This window comes from Triticum aestivum, chromosome 7A, assembly GCF_018294505.1.
Source record: "Triticum aestivum cultivar Chinese Spring chromosome 7A, IWGSC CS RefSeq v2.1, whole genome shotgun sequence".
Classification (NCBI taxonomy): Eukaryota; Viridiplantae; Streptophyta; class Magnoliopsida; order Poales; family Poaceae; genus Triticum; species Triticum aestivum.
In genome coordinates, this window is record NC_057812.1 from 649,842,860 (window position 1) to 649,855,891 (window position 13,032).

The window sequence follows — 13,032 nt, forward strand, 5'->3', positions numbered from 1 at the left end:
TCCATCGGCAAGGAGATCCGGCCGAGGTGTCGCTCAAGGCCCCAAACGATATGTGCAGGGTTGCCATGCCCACCTCGTCGGATGGATCTACGCTTGGTACACCATGCCACGGTGCCTAGTCTGTCTCAAGCCCACCTATACCGGGTGCCACTTGGTAGACTCCTAGCACTACCTACAAACACCAGAAACTAGTTGCAACTCCTGGACAGAGATCAGGTTGATTAATAAGTCAAGAGGGGGACTTAAGCATTCCAATGCATGGTAGTAACTGTTCGTGGATCACAAACACATAACTCAGTTCCTGAGGACGGCTGCAATGAGACAACCCATCATGTAGTCCTACATGGCCTCTCATCACTACCTTTACCAAATCATGTTCACACACTTAGCTCTCAACAGTAGGACATGTTCACCACATACCAATTCATCCCCGATGAATTCGACTTGACACAACTCTAAGCAGTAGTAACAGGCATGACAAACAAGCATGAATTAGTAGGCACATCAAGGCTCAAACAACTCCTACTCATGCTAGTGGGTTTCATCTATTTACTATGGCAATGACAGGTCATGCAGAGGAAAGGGGTTCAACTACCGCAACATGTAACAGTTGAATCGTTGTTGTCCTAATGCAGTAAAAGAGAGCGGGAGCGAGGGAGTGGGATTGTATCGGAATGAACAAGGGGTTTTTGCTTGCCTGGCACTTTTGAAGATAGTATAGCTCTTCAACGGTGTCATCGAACTCATTGTCGGAACAAACGTCTACCGAGGGGGAACAACACCGACAAACAGAGAAGGAACACAATCAATGCAATTCAACAATATGATGCATGATCATGACATGGCAATATGACTTGATTTAGGCTAATGCAACTAGAACAGAAAGGTTTGAGCATACTTGAACCAAGGGTTCAAATTCAAACTCAGGTTATGGATTCAAATAGTGCATTATCATGTTTTGAACTAAACAACAAGTTTAAGTTGTTTAAACATGCATGAAACCAGTATAGATGGAAAGATTGGATTTTTTCGGATCATTTTTCATATATAATTTATTTCATTTGGAGATATAGATAATTTTCTATGATTTTTAGAAGTTTAAACTAATTTATGGAATTTCCTAGAGTGTTTTTAATCCAGAAAATGTTAGCTGCGTCAGCATGACGACAACATGACGTCAGAAGGTCAACAAAAGCGAGTCCAGGTCAAACATGACAGCTGGGACCCACGCGTTAGTGTCTCAGGGCTGGTTTGGGACCAGTCAATGCTGACTTGACCAAAGTCACATCTGACACGTGGGGTCCACACAAATTAGCACTAATCTAAACAGGAAAATTAGACTAACCTAATTAGGCTCTGGTACCCACATGTCATCGACAGAGGGCACGAACTAAACATGATTAGCACCTAAGCTAATGGTGCCACGTCAGTTGCCGGTGTTTAGCCGCCGGCGACCATAGACCGCGGCGGCAATGATCGGGATAGCGACTCTGGCGACCAAAACGACGGCCGAGCCCATCTACGAGGAGCTGGCGCTCGTGCGCATCAAGATGTTGTAGGGGGAGGGCACGAGGTGGCCTGAGTTGGGCACGGCGTCAACCTCGGCAGCAGCCGGAGCTCGGGCCCGGTCGATGAGATGCTATGCTGTATGAGATAGCGAGGTGAGCAGTGCTATGGCCTCCTGGGAGCACGCTGAGCACAACTACGTTCTTGGTTTGGTCATTTGAGGTTGCTATTTGCGGCGACAACGAACTTGCAGGAGGCGAGCTCTCGGGCTTAACAGAGCCCGCGGTTAGAGGATGAAATCGGCAACGGGGATGGAGAGGTTTGGTGCAGAGGCTCACAGCGAGTCCAACAAGAGCGAGGGCGAGGTCGGGGACGCCAGGTAGCTCCCGAATCAACGGCGAGGATCCACGGTGGCCGGCGATGGAAACGGCGATGTTGGCGATGTTCTAGCGCGTCCGTAGTTCCATCACTTGGTGGAGAGGATGAGGAAGACGTACCGGAGCTCTTGGATAGTTCAGGGGAACAAGAGGGTGGCTATGGCTGCGGTAAACAGTGTCGGCAGCGACGAGCTCGCTCGGTTACGTGCGAGGGAGAGAGCAGAGGAGGGGGAAAGTGGGCGCGGAGAGGTGGGGAGGAACTAGGGGAGCGTGGCGTCACCAGGCGCTCGGTCAAGGGCGGGGAAAAGGAGCAGGAGGTGGCTTCGCCTCCTGTGCGCGCGCCACGCCGTCGTCCTTCTGGCAAAGGGAGAAGACGACTAGCGCCTGGCTCTGGTGGGCTGGCCATCTGCTGCAGTAGCAGGCCGCAGAACACATGTAGTCTATCTCTCTCTCTCTCTCTCTCTCTCTCTCTCTCTCTTTTATTTCTGTTTTTTTATTTTCTGTTGTTGTTTTTGACTTAGTAAAAATACTAAACCACTTGGTAAAATCCTGAAAATAATTTTAGGCACCTTTGAAATATTTCCCAACAGCCCTCAAGTACTTTCAGGATTATTTGGACATTTAAAAATATTTATATTATTTAAATATCCAAAATCAAATACTTATGAATTGATTCAAAAATCCAAATTGTCATTGAAAAATGTGCACCATTTTTGGCAGAGGTTCTAGACCAATACAAAAATGATGAACTTTTGTGAAGGGAATTTTGGGTTCATTGAAATAGATTTTACTTGAGGCTATTTGATTTAATTTGATGATAGGGTTTGTTCAACCCCCATTTCATATTTAAATGAAATTTAGACATAATGACATGACGATCATGCAAGGACAAGCAAAGGCTAAGCTAGGGCTGTGACATCGAGCGGCTGCGCGATGCTTGTAGAGGGCGCGGTGGCGCGCAATCGGGTCGCGGTGTGCTGGCAAGTGCCTGGTGGCTGCGGGGTCGGCTCTGTGGTGCCCTGGGTGTGTTGCATATTTAGCCGTGGCGGCGACCGCAGTCGTGAAGCTCGTCGGCCCCCTTCGGCGGGTGGTAGAGGGGCATCGCACCTGGCTGCGTGGGTGGCGGGCCGGCAGCGGGTCTGGGCTGGCTCCCAGGGCGTCCCCGTGCGTCCATGGAGGGAATCTGAGGATGGCAACTTTCCCTAGATCCTCTTCGTGCCTCGTCGGTGGGCGTCGTCGACGTCCTTTGGTAGCCGGTTCTGGCGACTGGTGGGGCTAAGCGTCTGGTGGGGATAGATTGGCGGAAACCCTTGGCCGATTGTTGTGACCACGATGTCGGCGGCGCTCCGGCGTCGTTCACCTTGTTGAATGTGTCATCGTGATCTTGCCCTCACCCTCTCTTCCCATCCCGGTGAAACCCCAAATCTCCGGATTGGGTGGCGAAGGCGCGCCAGTGTCATTTTCTTCTTGAAGACACCATCTTTGGGATGGCGGGGTGGTGGTCGAAGCTCCGGCGCGAGGTGTGGTCTGCTTGTTATCTTCTGTGGTGATGTGGCTTGGCTACTTGCGGTTGACTTTGATGCATGCGTGCGGTGGTGGCGATGTTAGGGTGTGCCGCTGCGTGGTGCGGTGGTTGTGCTTGTCGTCCTCTCCCCGGCCACCAGGTAGTCCTGGCCATGAGAGCTCGAGGATGAGCAACCCTGCTGGTCGATAGCGCAGTGTCCTTCGATCAATGACTAGAGGATAGGGGTCCTTCGTCGGAGGCAGGGGTGGATGGAAGATTGACAATGGATGGCTTCTGGGGAGTGGACGAAGCGTGGAAATCATCCAACAGCAGGCCACTACATCATCTTAGTTGCCACATGTACCGGTTCTTGTTCGTCGAGGGCCTCGATGCTCAAGCTTGCGCTTGGTGTATTCCGGGCATGCTAGTGGCTCCTTCGGTGTCATGTATATTTGTCCTTCACTAGTAGAAAAGGCCCATTTGTCTCAGTTCTAGAGGGCCTTTAGTCCCTGTTCTGGATCCGGGACTAAAGAGTCGGTACTAAATCCCCCCCTTTAGTCAAGCCCTCCACGTGGCCTCTGTCTGGAGCTCCACCTTTAGTCCTGGCTGGTAACACGAACCGAGACTAAATGAAATTTTACGAAAATAAAATTTGAATTTTTTCCTGGTTTTCAAATTTCTGAATTATTTTACAATTTAATATATAATCACCTGCATCACCGCTCAATTTAACCTCTAATCTCTAATCACCCCTCATCATTCCAAAGCATCTAACTTCCCGACCGGTCACCCATCCTCTCACTACTCCAGCCTGAACACGCTTAACTTTCGGGTTCTATTCCGCCTCGTTTCCAAGACTGCACTTGTTGTTTTCCTGACAATAGTAAGAAGTCTATCCTATTAACCCTCAGCAGTTTAGTTTGAGAAAGAAGTCACATGTTTCACTGTTTGAGTTTGAAACTATTATTCTAAAAAACAATTATTATTTAGTAACACTAATATTTCTTGAAATAGTAGTTTGACCATAGTTTGACCAAATTTGACCAAAATTCAAAAAAACTGAAATACTTATTTAGTAACACTAATATTCTCGAATAATTATTTAGTAACACTAATACTTCTTGAATACGTAGTTTGACCAGATTTAATCAAAATTCAAAAAAACTGAAATTTGTGCATAACTTCTTTTCCTTTTAGAATTTGAGAATTCTAAAAATTTGCAAACAGGCCTACGGCTGTCAAAATCAGATGCGGCTTTTCATGCTGAACATTTTGATATATTATACGTTTTTTCCCGACATCTTAAGGTCAAGATTATTTGAGTGCATCTCCTTGTAATCCTGTACTAGGCGCAACAATCGATGCACTGTGGCAGGTGATATTTCCAAAGCGTAATTCAAACAGGTGGTTATCTAGATGACTTTTAGCCATGAACCTTTCCATAAGATGGAGTGATGTTCTTACTTCTTTCCTTCCATCTAATTCATTAGGGCGGGTGTAGTATTGTTTGGAAGGATGTTAAATCTTTTAAATTGATCTGGGGAATTAGAGGTCTTAGAGAGTTGTGTGGCGATATTATTTTTTCAGTTGTATATATAAGACTAATTAAGACTTAGTTATTGTAAAAAAAATGGACTTTCTTACTGTCCTTCGTTTGAAAGAAAAAAGTGAATACTTTATCAGTTGCAGAAACAGACAATTTGGAAATAGTGTCTCAAATCGTTTATTTCACATGTAATTAATAACAAAGTTGTCCAACTATGTACGTAAATATGATCTAATCTATTCCGCATAAAATAATTATTTTTCTTAGATATGTGTAGAGTTTAGCTGGGCATGGCACTAGTAAGAAAAGATCCAATGTAAATCAAGGTTGAACTTTAGAGTTAATCTCTTATGTTACACAGGTAGAAAGGTCTATTATATATGTGAGGAGATATTAAGTGTCATCTCCTCGAATATTCATAACATAAATCGATATCTTCACTACCTAAAAACTCTCATCCAACTCATTATAGTAGATAGAGGACAAAAATTACTGTTCTTTGAGTAAATAAATATTACCAGTGAAGGCATGTGATATGGAAAGTATATTAAACAAATACGTCGTTTTTTATATAACTCCTCCAATAACATCATATACGTAGAATAAAAACACCTCATACTATAAGAAGGTGTATCACAAATTCAAAAGCTCAATGTTAAGAAGATTACACAATATAAAAGACTTAACACAAACAATGCATATGACCTTCTTAGGGCTAGTTGTGACTTCAAGGGGCCAAGGAAAAGCTAGAAACCCGATCCCTCCTTTAATATAGACATTAAAATGATATCATAGCCTTTACCAATGAACATGCCCCTCCTCCCCTCCCGGTCGCTCCCGTGAGCATTGCTCAGGGGAGACCCTAGCCGCCGGCCTTAGGGCCCCTGCATCATCCCCGTTACCGACACCCTCCGACCCTGAAGTGAGAGCAGCCAAATCCCCATGTCGTTGATGTTGGCGATGATGATGTAGCCAAATAGGATATGTGCCTGCCCAAGTGGCCTATGTTTGCAGGGAACACCTCCGAGTGGCCTATGTTTTGCCGGAGTGTTGATTAATTTCCGTTCCGGCAAATTTCAGGTTCTCGATATGTCCTTTTTAGCACAAGTCATGCTAGCTTTTTCCATGAATTTTAGTATGGCTTGTGCTAGAAGGTAGGAAATATCGAGTTCCTTGTATTTGCCGAAAAGAGCATTAAACGATATTATGGGTTGACTTAAAGTCTGCTGGAGCTCCATATATGACAGTCAAAAAACAATGAGGGGGTGTCCACCATATATGAGAGAAGAAGAATGCCAACTATTGTCGTGGGGGTCGTTCTTCCTCATCTTTCTCATGATAGACCTTTTGGTAATGCACGGGAAGGAAGAGAAGAACAACCATCACCGATGGTTGCAAATGTCAGAGATGAAGAATCCCAACTACTGTCGTGGGGGTCGCTTCTCCTTCGTTCCCATGTGCTAGACAATTTGGTGTAATGCACTCGGGGACGAAGGGAGGAGTGACCATCACCGACGGTCCAATATATCATAGAGGGAGTGCCCACCATATACACCACATGAGATGAGAGTTTTCAAGGAAGACTCAATAGACCGAAAGTCAACCCGTGATGAATATTAATGATCGAATTTAGTTTTTGTAGTAAATATATTGAAATTTAGAAATTTAATCTTTGAATTATGAACACAACAGATGTCTGATGACGATAGGATCCCGGAATGTGATTACTGCTACGATGACCAGGGTTTGTGCGATAGGTTTCCTCACGTGCAAAATGATAGGTTTTCCACTGTGAAGCTGGACGAGACCTTTGATGTGTGTACGATATGCAACGACAAGCATTTCATCGTAATTAATATCATCACTTGTTCTTCTTTTTCTCAATGTGTAATTTCTTGATTTTTTTTCAATTCGATTAGTACATCCCATGCCATGCAAGACCATATGTATTGGAGAAGCTCGGTTTCAAAGACTTTGAGAATATGGAGACGAGGAGGGCTCACTTAAGAACTAAACATGGTCACGCATTTCGGGTTAAGTTGTACAATGTGGTCAATCACTCCCATTTCGGTTTCTTTAACTGGAACTCTCTGCAAGGCGTATGAATTTGATGAGTGAGGGAGTCCTGGATTAGGGGGTGTCCGGATGGGCGGACTATACCTTCAGCCGGACTTCTGGACTATGAAGATACAAGATTGAAGACTTCGTCCCGTGTCCGGGAGGGACTTTCCTTGGCGTGGAAGGCAAGCTTGGCGATACGGATATGTGGATCTCCTACCATTGTAACCGACTTTGTGTAACCATAACCCTCTCCGGTGTCTATATAAACCGGAGGGTTTTAGTCCGTAGGACAATATACAGAACAACAATCATACCATAGGCTAGCTTCTAGGGTTTAGCCTCTCCGATCTCGTGGTAGATCTACTCTTGTACTACCCATATCATCAATATTAATCAAGCAGGACGTAGGGTTTTACCTCCATCAAGAGGGCATGAACCTGGGTAAAACTTCGTGTCCCTTGCCTCGTGTTACCATCCTTCCTAGACGCACAGTTCAGGACCCCCTAACCGAGATCCGTTGGTTTTGACACCGACATTGGTGCTTTCATTGAGAGTTCCTCTGTGTTGTCGCCATTAGGCTTGATGGCTCCTACGATCATCAATAGCGATGCAGTCCAGGGTGAGACCTTCCTCCTCGGACAGATCTTCGTCTTCGGCGGCTTCGCACTACGGGCCAATTCACTTGGCCATCTGGAGCAGATCGAAAGCTATGCCCCTGGCTGTCAGGTCAGATTTGGAAGTTTAAACAACATGGCTGACATCCACGGCGACTTGCTCTTCGACGGATTCGAGCCACTACCGAGCACGCCGCACTATCACGATGAGCATGATCTAGCTCTGCAACCAAACAGTGCCCTGGAGGCGGCACCCGCATCGGCTTCGACCCTTAATTCGGAGCCAACTACACCGATCGAGGATGGGTGGTTGGACGCCGCCTCGAGGGCTGTGATCCCAACGGCGATCGAGCCGAACACGAGCCCCGCACTCTGCGAGACTCGTGACTCCAAGGAGTCGGACTCCTCTCCAGACTCCGAACCCTCCGCGCCCCTGCAGATCGTATCCGATTGGGCGCCAATCATGGAGTTTACTGCCGCGGACATCTTTCAGCACTCGCCTTTCGGCGATATTCTGAAGACACTAAAGTCTCTCTCTTTATCACGAGAGCCCTGGCCGGACTACGGTCAGCAAGGTTGGGATACGGATGATGAATGAATTCAAAACCCACCCACCACCCACTTTGTAGCCACTATCGACGATTTAACCGACATGCTCAACTTCGACTCTGAAGACATCGACAGTATGGACGCCGATGTAGGAGACGATGAAGAACCAGCGCCTATTGGGCCCTGGAAATCCACCTCGTCATATGATAAATACATGGTGTACACCCCAAAAGAAGGAGATGATGATGGAACAACGGAAGATGACCCCTCCAAGAAACAGCCTAAGCGCCGGCGTCAGCGGCGCCGCACAAAATCCCACCAAAGCAAATACGGTGATTCCAGCACGGGAGATAATAATACTCCGGAGAGTGCCGAAGAAAACCCCCTCCAGCAAGATTCAGCACAGGAGGATGGAGAAGCCAGCCCTCATGAGAGAGCGGCAGACAGAGAGGTCGAGGACGATAATTATATGCCTCCCTCCGAAGACGAGGCAAGCCTCGACGACGACGAATTTGTCATGCCAGAGCATCCCGTCGAGCAAGAGCGTTTTCAACGCAGGCTTATGGCCACGGCAAGAAGACTCAAGAAAAAATAGCAACAACTTAGAGCTGATCAAGATTTGCTAGTCGACAGATGGACTGAAGTCCTTGCGGCCGAAGAGCATAAACTCGAACGCCCCTCCAAGAGCTACCCAAAGCGCAGGTTGCTACCCCGATTAGAGGAGGAAGCACTTAAACCTACATCACCAGCACTTGATATGGCCGACCGGCCACCTCATGGCCGCGACAGAGAGGCCTGTTGGCCCTCCACTCAAGCCGCACCCCGTACCAAGGCATGGGAAAATGCGCCAGACCTGCGAGATATGTTGGAGGACAAGGCAAGGCAAACAAGATCGATCTACGGATCGCGTGGGCGCCCCACGACTCGAGACGATAACCGTCACGCCGGACACAAATCCGGTAGGGCCGAACACAGTAGACAAAGCTCATTGGAGCTACGTCGTGATATAGCCCAGTACAGAGGCGCCGCACACCCACTATGCTACAGAGATGAAGTAATGGATCATCAAATCCCCGATGGTTTCAAACCCGTAAACATCGAATCATATGATGGCACAACAGATCCTGCGGTATGGATCGAGGATTATCTCCTTCATATCCACATGGCCCGCGGTGATGATCTCCACGCCATCAAATACCTCCCACTCAAGCTTAAAGGACCAGCTCGGCATTTGCTTAACAGCTTGCCAGCAGGATCAATCAGTTGTTGGGAGGACCTGGAAGCCGCATTCCTCGACAATTTCCAGGGCACTTATGTGCGACCACCAGACGCCGATGACCTAAGCCAGGTAAATCAGCAGCCAGAGGAATCGGCCAGGCAATTCTGGACACGGTTCCTAACAAAGAAAAATCAAATAGTCGACTGTCCAGACGCAGAGGCCCTAGCAGCCTTCAAGCACAATATCCGTGATGAGTGGCTTGCCCGGCACCTTGGACAGGAAAAGCCGAAATCTATGGCAGCACTCACGACACTCATGACCCGCTTTTGCACGGGAGAAGACAGCTGGCTTTCTCATAGCAACAATATGACCAAGAACCCTGGTAATTCGGACACCAGGGACAGTAGTGGCAGGTCGCGTCGCAACAAGCAGAAGCGCCGCATTAACGGCGACAATGGTGAGGATATGGCAGTTAATGCCGGATTTAGAGGCTGTAAATCCGGTCAGGGGAAAAAGCCATTCAAAAGAAATCCTAGGGGCCTGTCCAGTTTGGACCGAATACTCGACCGCTTGTGCCGGATACATGGCACCCCCGAAAAGCCGGCCAATCACACCAACAGGGATTGTTGGGTGTTTAAGCAGGCAGGCAAGTTAAATGCTGAAAATAAAGACAAGGGGCTACATAGCGATGACGACGAAGAGCCCGGGCCGCCAAACAACAGTGGACAGAAGGGTTTTCCCCCACAAGTGCAGATGGTGAACATGATATACGCAACCCACATTCCCAAGAGGTAGCGGAAGCGCGTGTTAAGGGGCGTATACGCGGTAGAGCCAGTCGCCCCAAAGTTCAACCCATGGTCCTCCTGCCCGATCACCTTTGATCAAAGGGACCATCCCACTAGCACCCGTCATGGCGGATTCGCCGCATTGGTTCTAGACCCAACTATTGACGGATTTCATCTCACTAGAGTCCTTATGGACGGCGGCAGCAGCCTGAACCTGCTTTACCAGGATATAGTGCGGAAAATGGGCATAGATCCCTCGAGGATTAAGCCCACCAAAACGACCTTTAAAGGCGTAATACCAGGTGTAGAGGCCAACTATACAGGCTCAGTCACACTTGAAGTAGTCTTCGAATCTCCGAATAATTTCCGAAGCCAGGAGTTAAACTTCGACATAGTCCCATTCGCAGTGGTTATCACGCACTGCTCGGGCGAACCGCATTGCCAAGTTCAATGCGGTACCGCACTACGCATACCTTAAGCTCAAGATGCCAGGCCCTTGAGGAGTAATTACAGTCAATGGAAACACTGAACGCTCCCTCCGAACGGAGGAGCACACGGCGGCCCTCGCAGCGGAAGTACAAAGCAGCCTCTCCAGGCAGTTCTCTAGTCCGGCCATTAAACGTCCGGGCACCGTCAAGCGCGCCCGGAGTAACCTACAACAAGACCGCCTGGCACGTTTCGAGCAGGCGTAGCAATGCGGCCCCAACCCCAGCCCTCGCAAAAATGCGACACCAGTGCTTCGCGTACATAACTACGCTCTAGAAATACCATGGGTACAGGGGGAGGGGCACCATCACGGCACGCCCGAAACACGGCTTAAACCGCACCAGGGGCTGCTGATTTTTTAATTTTCTCTTACTTTCAGGACTCCATTCTTCAGAAGGCCTGTTCGGCAGTTCAATTGCCGCATAAACGATGCAAGAACCAGGGAAGCAGACAAGCCATGCCGCATTACGGAACTCCCAGGTGGTCTCTATCACGAGCAGTATACCTGTTTCGCATACCATTCCGCAGCCTGCCCCTGGAACGGACATGTTAAATAGTCCAACCTTTTGCTTATTGCATTATTTGTATTGTTCTGCTTTGATAGCAGCCCTTTTTAATAAACAATGCATTGCTTTTGTCTATTTTTGCATTACTCTTTTTTACAAATATATGTTCCTTAACGACATGTTGCACCCGTACACTTTGGTATGGCCAAAATATGCCAGGGGCTTTAGTACCCCTCAATATGGTGTGAGAAGTCCGAACACTTTAACAAGTGCGGCACCCCGAACTTATAGCATTATATGCATTGGCTCCGAATCATGTCTTGGGTCAATAGTTGGGTTTGCCCGGCTCCTATGTTTTGGTGCCTTACGTTCCGCTATGTCGGCTAAGGTAGCACTAGGAGAACTACTGTGATTGTGCCCCAGTTGAGCTGGGTCGAGCACCTCAATAGAGAAAGCTAAAACTGACTGTCATGATGAAGCGAGAGCTGGTCGCTGCTCGAGAGGTTTTTCGAGTCCCTAAAGACTTATGCCGCTTAGAGCGAGGAGTCGGCTCTGTCCGGCCAAGGCGTGGATAGCGCCCCGAACTCGGTCTTCCGAATACCAGGGGCTTCGCCGAAATTTAAAATTATAGAATTCTATGGCTAAGTGAGACTGTTCATGCATTATAGTCTGATTGCCTTGTTCGTTGTGCTGAGCGCCTCCCTCGAAGGACCCAAACATGGCAAAAAGAGCGCTCAGGTTTAACCCCGAACACCCCAGCACTAGCGGCACGGGGGCAGAAGCCGACGACTCGCCATCTCTCAGAATTCATAAACAGCCGCACAGAAGGTAATAATTTAAATTCCAACAGCATTGCTTAGCGCATATGAACAAGTTTTCAGCGCACAGGACAAAACGAGCGAGTTTTACTCAAAAATTACATCCCTGGAACATTCATCCGAAATAAGGCAGGCACCCTTCAGAACATCCTTATAATAATTCTCGGGCTTGCGATGCTCTTTCCCCGGTGGTGGCTCGTCTTTCACAAGCTTCTCAGCATCCAGCTTGCCCTAGTGCACCTTAGCACGGGCAAGGGCCCTACGGGCACCTTCAATGCAGACGGAGCACTTGATGACTTCGAGCCTTGGACAGGCCGCCAGCAGCCGCCGCACCAGCCCGAAATAGCTCCCAGGTAGATCCTCTCCAGGCCATAGCCGAACTATGAGGCCCTTCATGGCCTGCTCAGGGGCACGGGGTGTCCGGCCTCAGCATACTGAGACCAGAACACCTTCTCTGTCGAGCTGCCCTCCTTGGCTCGATAGAACGCGGCGGCATCGGACACGCTACGGGGAAGATCTGTGAATGCCCCTAGAGAGCTCCGGATTCGGGTAAGTAACAAGTAACTCACGCTTATGTGTTTGCTTTGCATAAAGAATGCCTTACCCGCCGCTCTCTTTTTCACCGCATCCAACTCCTGGAGGGTCTTCTAGGATTCGGCCTTGGCAGACTTGGCATTTTCAATAGCCACCGCGAGCTCGGACGCTCGCGTCTTTGAGTCAAGCTCCAAACTCTCATGTTTTTTCATGAGAGCCTGGACCTCTTGCCGCACCTTGCCAACCTGGGCCTCATACTTCTCCCGCTCGGTGCGCTCCTTGGTCGCCCGCTTCTCGGCCTCGAACAACGCTTGCTTAAGGGTCGCCACCTCAGACGTGGCCCCTACAATAGCCACGATAATCCTGTCATTTTTTGCAATTGCACTTTTTATATATATTTAAACAAGGTATTTCTTACCTACCTTGTCCTCGAGCTGCTTCTTGGCACGTCCGAGCTCTTGCTTGGATTGCTCGAGGTTCTGCTTTAGCGTGTCCACTTCCGAAGTCAATGCGGCGGACGCCAGCAG